Genomic DNA, 17,784 nt, shown 5'->3' on the forward strand with positions numbered 1-17,784 from the left:
TTGTCAAGACATAGCAGCATATTTCAGCCTCTAGCATTATTTCTTTTTTAGGAAAATTGTAAATTAAGGCATAGATTGCTTTCCTATTTTTCTTCTCTACTTTTAGTATACCTTCATGTTAATATAGAATAGCAGCATTTAAGCATTTTGTGTTTTAATAAAGAATATAGAATATATAGAATAATTATTACTATATAATAGACATTAAACCATTAAACCATAACTACAGTGCAGTAGTTAAATGTTTATACAAATTCCGGTAACCGTCATACTCTACAATTAAAAAAATAGCTTGATTTCAAGAATGCTTCATGCGAATAATTGGAAATTGACAACCACGTTCTGAATAAGTAAGCAGGATAGAGAGATAAGATTAAAATAGAAAGGGGAAGCAGCAGAGTGTGATTAGAGAAGTTCAAAAACTCACACTCGGAAAATTCACACAGTGAAGGTCTATATAGCTATCTCTATGCTCTTTGCAATGGGCAGGACATTGCTCCAGTCCTTACCCACTGCTGTGCACTACAACTCCTCTCAGCTCACTTTGTTCTCTACACAATGGCCCAGATATACTGTATGAATCCTATAGATAGCATAAGCTTAGACCGACTGTCTAGACCTGCACCCTACTGTATCTATCAAAGGGGCTCAGGCTGGATGATAAATGTGTCGCAGGGATAGACACTTTTCTCTGACTTTATTCTAACCGTTGGTTTTGTTTACTGTGAGTTTTAAGGCAAAATTGCGCCAAAATGTTGGCACAATGTGGTGCACTTTTGACGCCATCCCTTTCCCGTAGAGATCTGCCCGCTTTCTGCTAACCCCTACCCCCTAATTAAGCATGTTGGAACGTGTAGAAACCCTAGATGCGCTAATTTGTGCCACTTTTTTGGGCAGATTTTTGGTGCAGACATAAACTTGGGCCAATGTCTGTTTGCCTGCTGCACTGTGCTGAAGGGGCAGAATTGGGGGTCAGTGGTGGCCTCAGTGCTCATCAAGATATGGCCTATCTGACTATAGTGAGAACACCACTTCAGGTTTTTATACAGTTTTTGAGCCAAATCCAGAAGTAAATGCAGCAAGATCCTTTCATATTATTTTTGATTCCACTCATGGCTTTGTCCCAAAACTACACATGACGATGTGCTGCCAAAAAATTTGGATTTTCGGTGTCATGTGAAAGAGTCGGACTAACTCACTCGTTTGTCAGTTGATGGGCAGCTCCTTTACTTGGGCCAGCTAATGGGTACGAGCGTTCGTAGGAACGTTCATTCCCAATAATTGTCGCAATCCTCGGCTTGTTTGAAGGCCCCTTAAGCTCCGCACCCCAGTATTGCCAATATTAAATTGATGAGAAATGTAAAAGCTGTTGCAGGATAGATGATAATTATTTGACTGATACTGAGGATACTAGACCTACCTAAGTCCCCCTGTTCCTTTGATTAATAGGGGTCCCGGGCTCTGGATAAAATGGTAAAAAAATTTTTTATTGTACAGCACTCTACACTTAGAACCATCCAGAGAGAGTATTACCTTAAGATAGTATTTAATAATCCACCTCTACATACATAATAAATAAAAATCTGAAAATTAAAATCACGCCTTATAATAAGCAAAATGACATAAAAAAATATGTACAGTATATGGAAAAAATAAATATGAAAATTTTTAGAATAAGAAAATGTAACATATAGTGGCAATATTTGAATAGGAGCTGCATGTAAATCCACTATCATATGTTGATGCCATCAATAACCAACATTTCTACAGCTACAAAAAACTGAAAATTGCCACGATAGGTATCACATTTACATATGCTGATAATGAGTTATAAATGGTAACACATTTGCATATGGTGCTATTTGGTTATAAATAATAACGTCCTTTGTTTCTAATTGCACCGACAATAATTCTATTGGTTATAGAGGGAATCAACATATGATAGCGGATTTACATACGGCTCCTATTGAAATATTGCCACTGTATGTTACATTTTCTTATTCTAAAATCTCTTTTAATATTTTACATTTATTTTTCCATATACATATTTTATGTCATTTTGCTTATTATAAGGTGTGATTTTAATTATGTTCTAGAACAGATTTTTATTTACTATGTATGTAGAGGTAGATTATTAAATACTATCTTAAGGTACCTGTAATACCCTCTCTGGATGGTTCTAAGTGTAGAGTGCCTGTCCTGGGTATGTACATTAATTGATCACTTTGACGGGATGAGTCAAATTGACAAGTGACAAGAGAGTGAGCCGCTATATTATCTTGACTTGTACTCTTTTTTTTATTACTGCAAGTTATAAACCAGTAGGGCAGATATACTAAGACTGACATTACAAATGCTAGTCCTAGAATAAAGTCCAGTGGTGCATCTCCAGGCAGTCTCTGTGCCAGGAAATTCATGTCATAGCTAGTGTAGATTTCAACTATCATTCACGCCAGTTTCCGATAGTAAATCCGTTGGGCTATGGAAGGCGACGCCCCTTGCCTACGCCCCTCCCACTTTTCTAGAAAAGTAGCAAGAGAAGTGAACAGTTGCAAATTATGGCACAAATATGGCATGCACCATAATAAAAACGTTTTTCTTTTACGCCACAATAGTAACATAAAACATTTGATGTGTCCCTCATGGAATCGAATTTTTGGGGCAAATGTGAAAAGCTGCAGTGGGAAAAAATACTAAAAGTCAGTGATTGTATTAAGTTCCATCTCACGTCTTTTCATGTGTGAACCCTGTGTGAGTTACAACAGGGTATGAAAATGTAATTAACAGCAGGTCAGACATTTCCTGGTGCTGAAAAAAACATTGTTATGGGAATAACATTCAGTATTGTAGGAAACATACTATAAAACAATCACCGCTACATTGTAAAACATACTTATTAATACTTCTAAATTACATTTTTAGCTTTACTTTTTCTGTTGAACTTCCCCTCATCTCTGCGCAGAGTCACACTGTGCGTGGGCAGAATATAGACACTTGATTTCAGTTTAGTGGTTTCCTACTATTCCCACAGCACTTTGCATGATTCTCTGCTCTACAGCGTTATTGTGTCCTTCCTCTATTGTTTATAGTCCTTACGTATTGAAAAATATAGTGTGGTACTGTGTTAGCCAGAAATATCTATGTGATGTTAAATACTTTTGTGTTAAAAAGGGCAACAGTATTATAGCAGTGATACCTTTATTGGCTAACCAGAATATTTCTGTTTGCAGGACAGAGACACCTTCTTCAGGTCATATACAAATGAATAACGCTACTTTCACACTAGCATTTTTACTGGATCCGGCAGGGTTCAGCAAAAACGCTTCCGTTACTGATAATACAACCATCTGCATCCGTTATGAACGGATCCATTTGTATTATCTTTAACATAGCCATGACGAATCCGTCATGAACTACAGTACAGACCAAAAGTTTGGACACACCTTCTCATTCAAAGAGTTTTCTTTATTTTCATGACTATGAAAATTGTAGATTCACACTGAAGGCATCAAAACTATGAATTAACACATGTGGAATTATATACATAACAAACAAGTGTGAAACAACTGAAAAAATGTCATATTCTAGGTTCTTCAAAGTAGCCACCTTTTGCTTTGATTACTGCTTTGCACACTCTTGGCATTCTCTTGGTGAGCTTCAAGAGGTAGTCCCCTGAAATGGTCTTCCAACAGTCTTGAAGGAGTTCCCAGAGATGCTTAGCACTTGTTGGCCCTTTTGCCTTCACTCTGCGGTCCAGCTCACCCCAAACCATCTCGATTGGGTTCAGGTCCGGTGACTGTAGAGGCCAGGTCATCTGACAGTTAGGCTACTTTCACACTAGCATTTTAGTTTTCCGGTATCAAAGTGTTTTTTTTTCCGGTATTGAGCCCCTATGACGGATCTCGATACCGGAAAACTAAAATGCTAGTGTGAAAGTAGCCTAACTGTGAGAATAGCACATTTAAAAGGGGTTCTCTCACTTCGGCAAATGGTATTTATCATGTAGAGAAAGTTAATACAAGGCACTTACTAATGTATTGTGATTCTCCATGGTGGCTTATGTGAGCTCCCATGGTCCCGACCACCAGAGGCCGGAACTTTTTCCTATAGTGTGCAGGCACGTCCACCACTGCTGGATTGCAGGGTGGTCATAACCCCTGGAAACAAGCAGTGTATAATGCGATGAACAAGGAGGCAATATGGAGAATCACAATACATTAGTAAGTGCTTTGTATTAACTTTTTCTACATGATAAATGTCACTTACTGAAGTGAGACAACCCCGCAAGATATTACAGGCATTTGTACATGGGGTGATATCAGGGGTGTCGTTAGGTCAAAACATTCGGGGCTGGAGCACCAGATGTTTTGTCCAGTGCCCTAAATGCAGGATCGGCGGGGGCCCGCGGCGCCGCCTCCTAGCTAATTTATTCACTTCACTTGCCTCTGTGTAATCTCACACAGGGGCACTGGCAGAGACATCGTCGAGCGAAGTGCGCATGCGCCGTCTTCCAGCACACTTCGTTCGACGATGCCTCTGCCAGTGCGCCTGTGCGAGATTACACAGAGGCAAGTGAAGTGAATAAATTAGCCAGGAGGCGGCGCTGGGCGGGGAGGGGATCTGTGGATGACATTTATGGGGATCTGTGGTGGATGACACTTAGGGGGATCTGTGGATGACACTTATGGAGGATCTGTGGATGACACTGATGGGGATCTGTGGATGACACTGATGGGCATCTGTGGATGACACTGATGGGGATCTGTGGATGACACTGATGGTGATCTGTGGATGACACTGATGGTGATCTGTGGATGACACTTATGGGGATCTGTGGATGACACTTATGGGGATCTGTGGATGATACTTATGGGGGATCTGTGGATGACACTTATGGGGGATCTGTGGATGACACTTATGGGGGATCTGTGGATGACATTTATGGGGGATCTGTGGATGACACTAATGGGGATCTGTGGATGACACTTATGGGGGATCTGTGGATGACACTGATGGGGATCTGTGGATGACACTCATGGGAATCTGTGGATGACACTGATGGGAATCTGTGGATGACACTGATGGGAATCTGTGGATGACACTGATGGGAATCTGTGGATGACACTGATGGGAATCTGTGGATGACACTTATGGGGATCTGTGGATGGCACTTATGGGGATCTGTGGATGGCACTGTTATGGATGATCTGTGGGGTTGCCCAGACGGCTAGGCCCTTCACTGTAGTTATTAACCCCATTCAGCAGTCCCCCATTCACTGAAGGGGGGACTGCTGAAAGGGGTTAATAACTACTGTGAAGCCCCCCCCCCGGTGGTGATGAGGACGTGGCTTCATGGGGTGGGGGCGTGGCTTCACATGGGCTTGTGCCCCGGATCTTTTCAGACTCTAGCAACGCCCCTGGGTGATATAGCATTAAGATAATATAGACTTACAGAGCAATAAAACTAAAATTACATATGGACAGGCAATAGGGGTTAAGCACAAGCAACCACCGGTGTCTATCGGCTGAAAATATCAGTCCATCTTACCTGTGGCTTTGGCACTTTATACACTCTTGAAAAGACCCCAGAAATTTCCCGGGAAAGAGGTCAAGATTTTCCTGTGAAGTCCTGAAACAACCACCATATGAGGCTTTGTGAAGGGTTGACCATTTTGCCTTGGGGCGGGGGCGGAGGGGGGGACAACTTCTTTAACCTGAGGGAGTGACCTGGGTACAAGATTCTATCCAGGAGTCTGACATAATCTTTGCCCAGTTTGTGAAAAGGTTCTGTAATCCCACCGGAGCCTGGTGTCCTAAATTTGATGTTTCCCTGTTCCAAATTTCTAGTGATTGGAATACCTGAACACTTAGAACTTACTCTTCTCTATCTGTTCCTTCTGAGCCCCTCCTAGGTAATCTTTGGACGGTGCAGTTTCTAGGTGAAATTTCTCTCAGGGCGAGTGTAAAAAAAACTCCCCCCCCCTCCCGTCAAAACTGCTCGATGAAATCATATCAGAAGAGTACTTGCAACCGTCTCACCATATATATATATATTTTTATGCTTAAAGGGAACCTGTCACCGGGATTTTGTGTATAGAGCTGAGGACATGGGTTGCTAGATGGCCGCTAGCACATCCGCAATACCCAGTCCTCGTAGCTCTGTGTGCTTTTATTGTGTAAAAAAAACGATTTGATACATATGCAAATTAACCTGAGATGAGTCCTGTCCCTGACTCATCTCATATACAGGACACATCTCAGGTTAATTTGCATATGTATCAAATAGTTTTATTTTACACAATAAAAGCACACAGAGCTTTGGGGACTGGGTATTACGGATGTGCTAGCGGCCATCTAGAAACCCATGTCTGACTCCTCAGCTCTATACACAAAATCCCGGTGACAGGTTCCCTTTAACACAAGATTTATTGAGAGCAAAAGAAAATCATAAATTACTGCTAAAACTGCTAAAAGTCGCAGGCAGAGTGGTACAGGAGAACTGCAGTATAAAGGAAGTCATGAAATACAATCATTAATAATGTGCAAAACTAAAAAACTGTCATGTTAGCATTTAATAACTAACTAAAACCCAATCACAGCAGGTCTCAACTAGCATACGCAAGTAAATGTACAAAAACCAAGTAACATATAAAACCAGATTCAAAGCATAGATGGCAAGGCGGATTACTGTATACTGTACATAAAATGTATGGAGGTTACACCATGCCAGACAATATAACCTCTGTGCCATGCTGTACAATAAACAGTATAACCCCTGCACAGTGTAGAGGTATACTGTATATTGTGTGGCACATTGTAGAGCTATACTGTATATTGTGTAGCACAGTGTAGAGGTATACTGTATATTGTGTGGCACAGTGTAGAGGTATACTGTATATTGTGTAGCACAGTGTAGAGGTATACTGTATATTGTGTGGCACAGTGTAGAGGTATACTGTATATTGTGTGGCACAGTGTAGAGGTATACTGTATATTGTGTGGCACAGTGTAGAGGTATAATGTATATTGTGGGGCACAGTGTATGCTATATGTGTATAACATAAACATACTCCACATGAAAACTTACAGTTACTTGGCTTGGCCCTTGGGGATCTCGGACACCACTTCAACACTTGGCTGGGGGGCTCGGCGGAGCTGATGTTGTGCTTTATCCTAATGAGAAGGATTTCATAATAAGGATTTGGAGAAGGGGCAGAGGGATAGCAGAGCAGGGAGAGGCTGGTGCTGCTACTAGGGGGTCATACCATGGGGGAGTAATAAAGCCCACCATAATGCCCCCCCAGTAGTAATAATTCTCCTTATAATGTGCAAAACATACCCCCTTGTAATGCCCCCAGTTGAGCTAATGTTCCCATAATGTGCCAATATAAAATACCCCTTCTCAGTGCCCCCGTAGATGACCAAATAGTACTCCTCTCCCCCTTCCCCATAGTATCCACTATAATGTGTCCCAGTATAAAATGCCCCTATACAGAGCCCCCCATATAAAATACCCCTTCTTTTTAGCTTCTGTAGATGCCCCTATAGTGCCACCCAATAATGTGCCAGTAATAAGTGCCCCAATAGATGCCCCCCAATCATGTGCCAGTAAGATGTGCCTCCATAGATGCCCCCTAATCATGTGCCATTAAGATGTGCCCCAATCATGTGCCAGTAATAAGAGCTCCCATAGATTCCCCAAATCATGTGCCAGTAATAAGAGCCCCCCACCATCATGTGCCAGTAGCCAGAGTGCCCCCCCCTATCATGTGCCAGTAGCCCCCCTATCATGTGCCAGTAGCCCCCCTATCAAGTGCCAGTAGCCCCCCTATCAAGTGCCAGTAGCCCCCCCTTATGTGCCAGTAGCCTCCTATCATGTGCCAGTAGCCCCCCTTATGTGCCAGAAGCCCCCCTTATGTGCCAGCAGCCCCCCTTATGTCTGTGCAAGCAGCCCCCTTATGTCTGTGCCAGTAGCCCCCCTTATGTGCCAGCAGCCCCCCTTATGTCTGTGCCAGCAGCCCCCCTTATGTCTGTGCCAGTAGCCCCCCTTTATGTGCAAGTAGCCCCCCTTTATGTGCAAGTAGCCCCTCTTTATGTGCCAGTAGCCCCCCTTATATGCCAGTAGCCCCCCTTATGTGCCAGCAGCCCCCCTTATGTCTGTGCCAGCAGCCCCCCTTATGTCTGTGCCAGCAGCCCCCCTTATGTCTGTGCCAGCAGCCCCCCTTATGTCTGTGCCAGGCTCCAGCAGCCCCCCTTATGTGCCAGCAGCCCCCCTTATGTCTGTGCCAGCAGCCCCCCTTATGTGCCAGTATTGTAATTTCTACATATAAAAAAAAAATAAACTTATACTTGCCTCCTCCAGGATGCGATGCAGGCCTCTTCCGGCCTGTGTCCCTCGCTGGCTCAGGCGGCGTGATGACGTAATCGCGCCGCCTGCACCGGCCTCTTATTGGCTGCCAGCCTAGTGCTGGCAGCCTATCAGAGGAACAGAAGGGGACACACCTTGCCCTGCCGCATTACAGACATTTGTATCGCCGTCCTGAGGACGGCGATACAGATGAGATGACTCTGGAGATGAGTGAGCGCTTCCACAATGGAAGCGCAGTGCTCATCTGCCGCCCCCCTTCTGACAGCGCCCCGGGCGGCCGCCCGGCCCGTCCGGTCCAAGAAACGGCCCTGTCTTTGGAATGAAAATGACAAGAATGAAACTAGACCTAGAGGTATATTGTGGAAAGGAGACCCCTCTGTAACAACGATTGATTCTAAATAGAATTAATTTGGTGAGGAAAAAAATGGCGCTAACAGAATGTCCCTCTGCACAGAGTGTCTATGGGGATCACATGAACTGAGAGGGACATTCAGGGCCCATTTACATGAAAGAATGTTTTCATTCCGGCACATCCCGCAATTTGCAGATCCCATGCGGACCCATTATTACAATGGGACTGTGAGACACGGACAGCACACAGTGTGCAGTCCACATCCGCACATCTATTTCGCGGCCCTGAAAAAGATTGAAAACGTCCCACCCTTTTCCATATTGTGGACAAGAATGGGCATTACCATACAGGGCAGGAAGTTCTGAACCACAAATGCAGAATGTACACAGCGGATCCTTGTCTTATGGATCCGCAACTTGTGGTCCGCAAAATCGGATATGGTTCTATGAATGGACCCCCAATTTTAGTGACTAAGTGAGACTTAGCAATCAATATGACACTAGAAAACTGAAGACAAAGAAGCTTTTCTCTCCGCCATAGACAAGGAATTACTATTAGTGTTGATCAAGCATGCTCGGCCGAACACCAGTTCAGCTCGAGCATCGCGATGCTTGGCTGAATATCGCGTGTGCTCGAGTCAGTGTATTTAAATCTAATTTAGCCTCTATTTCTGAAAAGTTTCTGGTGGGATTTGAACTCTAACCCCTTATATACTTATGTCCATATATGGAGTCAGTGCTTTGGAACACCCAGTGTATTTAAATCTAATTTAGCCTCTATTTCTGAAAAGTTTATTTTTTATTTTTATTTTTTTAAGTAACTGGCCATGCAGCTCTATAGTGTAGTGGTTAAGATTCTTGGCTGTAATGTTGTGAGTTTGAATCCCGCCAGAAACTTTTCAGAAATAGAGGCTAATTTAGATTAAAATACATTGGGTGTCCCCAAGCACTGACTCCATATATGGACATAGCTATATATGGAGTCAGAGCAGGGACTCCTAAGCCAAACTAGAGTCCCGACACCCTCCCCTCTTCAGAGCAGGGGGTGCCTGGTTTAATGCTCGGGTTCTCCCATTGACTTCCATTGTAGAGCACTTTGGTGCTTGACCAACTACTGTGTTTCAGAAGAAAACAATCTTTCTGACCATAGGGATAACCTGACCGGCAGAAAAAAGTCTTCCCAGGCCGGCCACTGGAATATTACCCCACTGAACTGAGACTGCAGGATCTGTAAGACACCGCTATATTCTAGCTCCCACATAATGTTACCAGTCTGGCTGGAACCACACTCCTGCCATACTTTTTTCCCCCCTCCATTTTGGATTTATGGGTGCAACCATTTCAAGGTGAGCTAACACAGCTTTTAATAATGAAGGTAAATTAAGGTACGCCATCATGAAACAAAGATCTTGCAAATCTTGCAAATCCTCCTGATCACAGAGACAGAGGCCACATCCAGGTGAGATGAGGCAGGAGATAAGGCAAAGGAGTTGTAGATAAGCAAAGTCTTATAGATATACAGTATAAGCAGAAAGGACCAGAGAGTAAAAGCTTTTGACCGCTGAGAAGTAAACCATTCCACAATCTCTGCACTTTAGACCTTTAGCTGGGAGGCAATGGTGCCTACAGGGGCGTACATAAAAATCACTGGGCCCCATCGCAGGAATCTAAATTGGGCCCCCATTCCCCTTTTATAGCCCCTCCTTTTGTTCCATGAACTATTCTTGCTGCTGCGTTTTATAATTTATGCCATCAGGGCCGGATTGGGATTACAAAACAGCCCTGGCACACAAAAGAGGTATAATAGATGCAGATGTATATTATATACAGCAGTGTACAGTTATGTGAGGTACGCGGTATAATATATGCAGTGTGTACAGGTATATAGTATATTCCCTAGTGTTCTGATATGTGAGGTACAGGGTATAATATATGCAGTGTGTACAGGTATATAGTATATACAGCAGTGTACTGATATGTGAGGTACGGGGTATAATATATGCAGTGTATACAGGTATACAGTAGTGTAATATGTGAGGTACGAGGTATAATAGATGCAGTGTGTACAGGTATATAGTAAATACAGCAGTGTAATATGTGAGGTACGGGGTATAATATATGCAATGTATACAGGTATACAGTATATACAGTAGTGTAATATGTGAGGTACGAGGTATAATAGATGCAGTGTGTACAGGTATATAGTAAATACAGCAGTGTATTGACACCTCGTACCTCACATATCAGTACACTGCTGTATATACTATATATCTGTAGACACTGCATCTATTATACCTTGTACCTCACATATCAGTGCACTGCGGTATATACTATATATCTGTACATATTGCATGTATAATACTGTGTAATATATGCAATGTGTATATATATATATATTAGGGATCGACCGATTATCGGTTTTACCGATATTATCGGCCGATATTCAGTATTTTGACCGTTATCGGTATCGGCATCTATTTTGCCGATATTCCGATAACGTATGGGGAACACAGATCGCGCTGCTGACAGCGCTCTCCGCGTTCCCTCAGCAGCACAGGGGAGAAGGAAGCAGTGTCTCCCTCCCCCTGTGCTGCCGCTGCAGCCAGTGAGAGGAAGGAGGACAAGAGAAGGGGAGGGGCTGTGGCCGCTGCGCCACCAATGAAGAGAAATCTCTCATTAATTCATATACAGGAGGCGGGAGCTGGCTGCAGAATCACATAGCCGGCTCCCGACCTCTATGAGCGGTAGCTGCGATCTGCGGTAGTTAACCCCTTAGGTGCCGCGGATCGCAGCTACCGCTCATAGAGGTCGGGAGCCGGCTATGTGATTCTGCAGCCAGCTCCCGCCTCCTGTATATGAATTAATGAGAGACTTCTCTTCATTGGTGGCGCAGTGCGCCCCCCCAAGCCACCCAGTATTAATCATTGGTGGCGCAGTGCGCCCCCCCCAAGTATTAATCATTGGTGGCGCAGTGCGCCCCCACCCCAGTATTAAAAACATTAGTGGCGCAGTGCGCTTTCCCCCCAGTATTAATCATTGGTGGCAGTGGCCACAGGATCCCCTCTCCCCTCCTCCTCCGATCGGAGCCCCAGCGGTGTAATCCTGGGGCTCCGATCAGTTACCATGGCAGCCAGGTTGCTATTGAAGCCCTGGCTGCCATGGTAAGCTCCATGCTGCTGTGTGCACAAAGCACAGAGCAGCAGGAACAGTGTGAGAGCCTATTCACCCTGATAGAGATCTATCAGGGTGAATAGGACAAGGGTTCTAGTCCCTAAGGGGGCTAAAAGTTAGTAAAGAAAAAAAAAAACAAAACACCAAAATATTAAGTATAAATGAAAGAAAGATTTTTAAAAAAATTAAATAAATACACGTTAACAATAAACATATTAATTTTCAGCAGATTTGTGTAGGATTTTTTTTTTTTAAGAATGAAAATTACCAGAATATCGGTATAAATTATCGGCTATCGGCCTGAAAGTTCACAAATTATCGGTATCGGCCCTAAAAATCAATATCGGTCGATCCCTAATATATATATACACTCAATTTCACATGCTGTTGTGCAAATGGGATAGACAACAGGTGGAAATTATAGGGAATTAGCAAGACACCCCCAATAAAGGAGTGGTTCTGCAGGTGGTGACCACAGATCACTTCTCAGTTCCTATGCTTCCTGGCTGATGTTTTGGTCACTTTTGAATGCTGACGGTGCTTTCACTCTAGTGGTAGCATGAGACGGAGTCTACAACCCACACAAGTGGCTCAGGTAGTGCAGCTTATCCAGGATGGCACATCAATGCGAGCTGTGGCAAGAAGGTTTGCTGTGTCTGTCAGCGTAGTGTCCAGAGCATGGAGGCGCTACCAGGAGACAGGCCAGTACATCAGGAGACGTGGAGGAGGCCGTAGGAGGGCAACAACCCAGCAGCAGGACCGCTACCTCCGCCTTTGTGCAAGGAGGAACAGGAGGAGCACTGCCAGAGCCCTGCAAAATGACCTCCAGCAGGCCACAAATGTGCATGTGTCTGCTCAAACGGTCAGAAACAGACTCCATGAGGGTGATATGAGGGCCCGACGTCCACAGGTGGGGGTTGTGCTTACAGCCCAACACCGTGCAGGACGTTTGGCATTTTCCAGAGAACACCAATATTGGCAAATTCGCCACTGGCGCCCTGTGCTCTTCACAGATGAAAGCAGGTTCACACTGAGCACATGTGACAGACGTGACAGAGTCTTGAGACGCCGTGGAGAACGTTCTGTTGCCTGCAACATCCTCCAGCATGACCGGTTTGGCATTGGGTCAGTAATGGTGTGGGTGGCATTTCTTTGGAGGGCCGCACAGCCCTCCATGTGCTCGCCAGAGGTAGCCTGACTGCCATTACGTACCGAGATGAGATCCTCAGACCCCTTGTGAGACCATATGCTGGTGCGGTTGGCCCTGGGTTCCTCCTAATGCAAGACAATGCTAGACCTCATGTGGCTGGAGTGTGTCAGAAGTTCCTGCAAGACGAAGGCATTGATGCTATGGACTGGCCCGCCTGTTCCCCAGACCTGAATCCAATTGAGCACATCTGGGACATCATGTGTCGCTCTATCCACCAACGTCACGTTGCACCACAGACTGTCCAGGAGTTGGCAGATGCTTTAGTCCAGGTCTGGAAAGAGATCCCTCAGGAGACCGTCCGCCACCTCATCAGGAGCATGCACAGGCGTTGTAGGGAGGTCATACAGGCATGTGGAGGCCACACACACTACTGAGCCTCATTTTGACTTGTTTTAAGGACATTACATCAAAGTTGGATCAGCCTGTAGTGTGTTTTTCCACTTTAATTTTGAGGGTGACTCCAAATCCAGACCTCCATGGGTTGAAAAATTTGATTTCCATTTTTTTATTTTTGTGTGATTTTGTTGTCAGCACATTCAACTATGTAAAGAACCAAGTACTTCAGAAGAATATTTAATTAATTCAGATCTAGGATGTGTTATTTTTGTGTTCCCTTTATTTTTTTGAGCAGTGTATATATATATATATATATATATACACACACACAGAGCAGTGTATTGATGTGAGACATAGAAAGTATAATACTGTAGATGCAGTGTTTACAGAAATATGTGGTCAGTTATACATTATGGTCACTGTGTGTGTGAGGTACATGAGGTAGTGGTCACTGTAACTGTCTGAAGTATTATACATGAGTGAGCAATGAGTAAAAACAGGGCATGGAGGGGGGGGGGGGTAAATGATGAAAAGTGGAGGACCTCCTCTTACCGCTCCATTCCAGTCTGTATGGATCAATGCAGAGCTGCTTGTGAACTTCTAATACTTGCTGTTAGGGGTTGAAGGACCTGTGATGATGTCATCACAGGTCCTGGCAGATATACCTTTGAAACCTAGGAACTACACCATTTTTGGTGTAGTTCCTTTGCGCTAGATTCTGCAGGACCTGTGATGTTGAAGATGATGTCATCACAGGTCCTGGCAGATGCACTGTTCTAACTTGGGAACTACACTTTACACTGTGCAGTTCCCTTACAGGACCTCTGATGACATCATCAAAGGTCCTTTAGCTTTAGAAAGATAAACAGGAGCAATTAGGGGGCGGGGCCTCTCCTCCACTTCGGGCCCCTCTTTCTCACGGGCCCCATAGCAGCTGCGTGGTCTGCCTATATGGTATGGTAGGTACCCCACTCGGTGCAGACATCTCCTACATTGTCCACAGTTGGTGCAGACATCTCCTACATTGTCCACAGTTTGTGCAGACATCTCCTACATTGTCCACACTTGGTGCAGACATCTCCTACATTATCCACACTTGGTGCAGACATCTCTTACATTGTCCACAGTTGGTGCACAAACTAACATTTATGGCTTTATGGGATTCTTTGCAGAGTTCTGTAATGGTAACATAATTCGCTCACACATACATAAAAGCTACATATGAGCCATTCCAAGACCCAGGATCCTTAGAGCTGCTGTGATTCTGCTGCTGCAGTAATATCTCACACTGTGCAGAGCCACAGATGTAGCTGAGCTAAAAGCAACTCTGACAACACATGGCACAGAGTTATTTATTACCATTTTGATAAACTATTGAAATAAATTGAAAGAGTTAATTCATCTCTTAACCATTTTTTACTTAACATGTTAGGGTACTTTCACACTTCCGTCGCCGGAACTGCCTGCCAGATCCGGAAATCCGTGTGCAAACGGATAGCATTTGTTAGACGGATCCGGATGCGGATCCGTCTAACAAATGCATTAAAACACGTGATCTGTCTCTCCGGTGTCATCCGGAAAAATGGATCCAGTATTTTTTTTTGCATTTTTAAAGGTCTGCGCATGCGTAGATCGGAAAACCGGATCTGTTTTCCCGGAACACTTGGAAGCACTTCATTAGTACCGGAGGACCAGGAATCGGTGAAGGCTCTGAACTCACCGCCTCCTAGTCCTTGGCTGTCGGCTGTGCAGGGCTGCGAACAGCGCGAGGGCGCACTGTGACCTCACCCTGTGCGCAATATGAGAGGCAGTGGGGGCTGATATAAGGCATATGGCTTTTATCTGAGGCCTGATTGGGGGTCAATCACATTGGGGTCTGAGCTGAGGTCTTGTTGGGGTCTAATTAACATTGGGGGTCTGATTGGGGCTGTTAGCTGAGGTCTGATTAACATTGGGGTCTGATTGGTGGTCTGACCTGATGTCTAATTAAATATATTTTTTTCTTATTGTCCTCCTCTAAAACCTAGGTGTGTCTTATAGGGCGAAAAATACGGTAAATGATCAGCCTCAGGTGACTTACACCATGGACAGTTAGAAGTGTTTATCAAACCACATTTATTAAGCCATAAACGTAAATTCTGCGTAACATATTAAATTGAACCAATATATGATTAACATTATGAGAAACTAATCCCACATTCACCAATATTTTATCTTAATCATCCAATTGAATCATTGGGCAATCCCTTCTCCAGGCCTTTTGCCCAGGAGAATACGTATTAGTAAATCGTGCTTTATGTAAATGTTTATAACATTGAGAAATCTTAACCCTCTGTGCTGGCTTGACTATTAAATCATGCAAAAATGTGGAGGAATCTATATAAAAAAAGGGATTTGTCTTTTATACTAGCTAGTGCCAGGCTATCACGGTCGGCGTGACTATCACATACGTGACACAGAGGGAGGGAACAAGGAAGGCCCTGCTCAAGTGAGAGGGAAGGTGGTGACCCCTGACTCACCTAGCGGCTGGCACCTGGCTGCCCTGACGTCCCTAGACGGGTTCCTCACCCGTACGCCGATCACGTGCCTAAAGCCCTGGCTTTCCCTAAGCTGAGCCCTAGATAGTGAACAGGGCGGTGGGAACACTAGTCCGCACCACTAGCTCTAAAGGAAAACACCAAGGGAAGGACAGACAATACAAACTCAACATATAATCCCAGGTGGGCGACAACAGGAGACAACAAGAAGCCCAACAGGGATCCGGAGGGAAGCACTCTGGAACGACAACCAGTATTCACAACTCCAGTGGGTCAGTATAGATGTCCAGGCAGGAAGCTCTATAACTGGCAACTAGAGAAGAGTGAGTGGAGAATATAAGGAGGTTGGGAGTGGCAGACAAGAAACAGCTGAGGAGGAGAAGCTACGGATCCCTGATTGAGACAAAAAGGATAGCAAGGCAAACACAGAAAACAATCACTAAGAAACAACGTGATCTTTAGATATAGAGCGCGCAGCCACCCGCTGCGACCTCCTGACCCCGGGTATAACGGAGTCAGACGTGGCTCTTGATACCCTCGTGACAGTACCCCCCCTTTCACGAGGGGCCTCCGGACACTCAGGACCAGGTCTCTCCGGATGAGAGGCATGGAAAGCCTGAATTAACTTGTTGGCGTTTACCTCTGACGCTGGAACCCACATTCTTTCCTCGGGACCGTAACCCCTCCAATGCACCAGATACTGAAGAGAGCGGCGGACCCGACGAGAATCAACAATTCTGGCTATTTGAAACTCCAGATTACCATCCACAATAACAGGAGGAGGTGGCGGCGGTGATGGTTCTAGAGGTGGAACATACTTCTTAAGTAACGATTTATGGAAGACGTTATGGATCTTAAAAGTCTGAGGTAGCTCCAGGCGAAAAGCCACAGGGTTAATGACGGCTACTATTTTATAAGGACCAATGAACCTAGGGCCCAGTTTCAAAGAGGGAACCTTCAACTTAATATTCCTAGTAGACAACCACACATAGTCATTCACCCCTAGGTCCGGACCTGGTGACCGTTTCTTATCAGCCTTGCATTTATATTTACCACTCATCTTTTTCAAGTTAACTGGCACCTTCTGCCATACCGAAGAAAGAGATGAAGAAAACCTTTCCTCTTCGGGAACCCCAGAAGACCCCCCCTCTTTGAAAGTACAAAATTGGGGATGAAAACCGTATGCACCAAGGAATGGTGACTTGCCAGTGGACTCCTGATAATGATTATTTATGGCAAACTCAGCTAACGGTAAATATGATGACCACAACTCTTGGTTTTCAGACACAAAACACCTTAAATATGTTTCTAGGTTTTGGTTGGTACGCTCAGTCTGTCCATTCGACTGAGGATGGAAAGCTGAGGAAAAGGACAAGTGTACCCCCAAACGGGAACAAAAAGCTTTCCAAAACTTAGAAATAAACTGGGTTCCCCGATCCGAAACCACATCGGAAGGGACCCCGTGAAGCTTCACGATTTCACTGATAAACACCTGAGCAAGAGTTTTAGCATTAGGAAGTGCGGGTAGCGCAATAAAGTGTACCATTTTGCTAAACCTGTCCACTACTACCAAAATAACTGTTTTACCCGCAGACAACGGTAAGTCAGTGATGAAATCCATAGACAGATGTGTCCATGGCCTTTTGGGGATAAAAAGAGGCAATAAAGACCCTGCTGGACGTGTATGAGAGACTTTCGCGCGTGCACAAGTAGAGCAAGTAGACACGAAATCTATTACATCCTGACGCAACCTTGGCCACCAAAAACGACGAGATAATAGCTCCAAGGTTGCTTTACTACCCGGGTGCCCA

The 17,784-nt window shown here is 44.5% G+C and overlaps 1 protein-coding gene across 6 annotated transcripts in view; it reads left to right on the plus strand.

The window, feature by feature from the left end:
• Positions 1 to 17,784, plus strand: part of LOC120980116 (dipeptidase 2-like) — a 138,662-nt gene that overhangs the window by 51,638 nt on the left and 69,240 nt on the right. The window lies entirely within an intron of this gene.

This window comes from Bufo bufo, chromosome 10 (assembly GCF_905171765.1).
Source record: "Bufo bufo chromosome 10, aBufBuf1.1, whole genome shotgun sequence".
Lineage (NCBI taxonomy): Eukaryota > Metazoa > Chordata > Amphibia > Anura > Bufonidae > Bufo > Bufo bufo.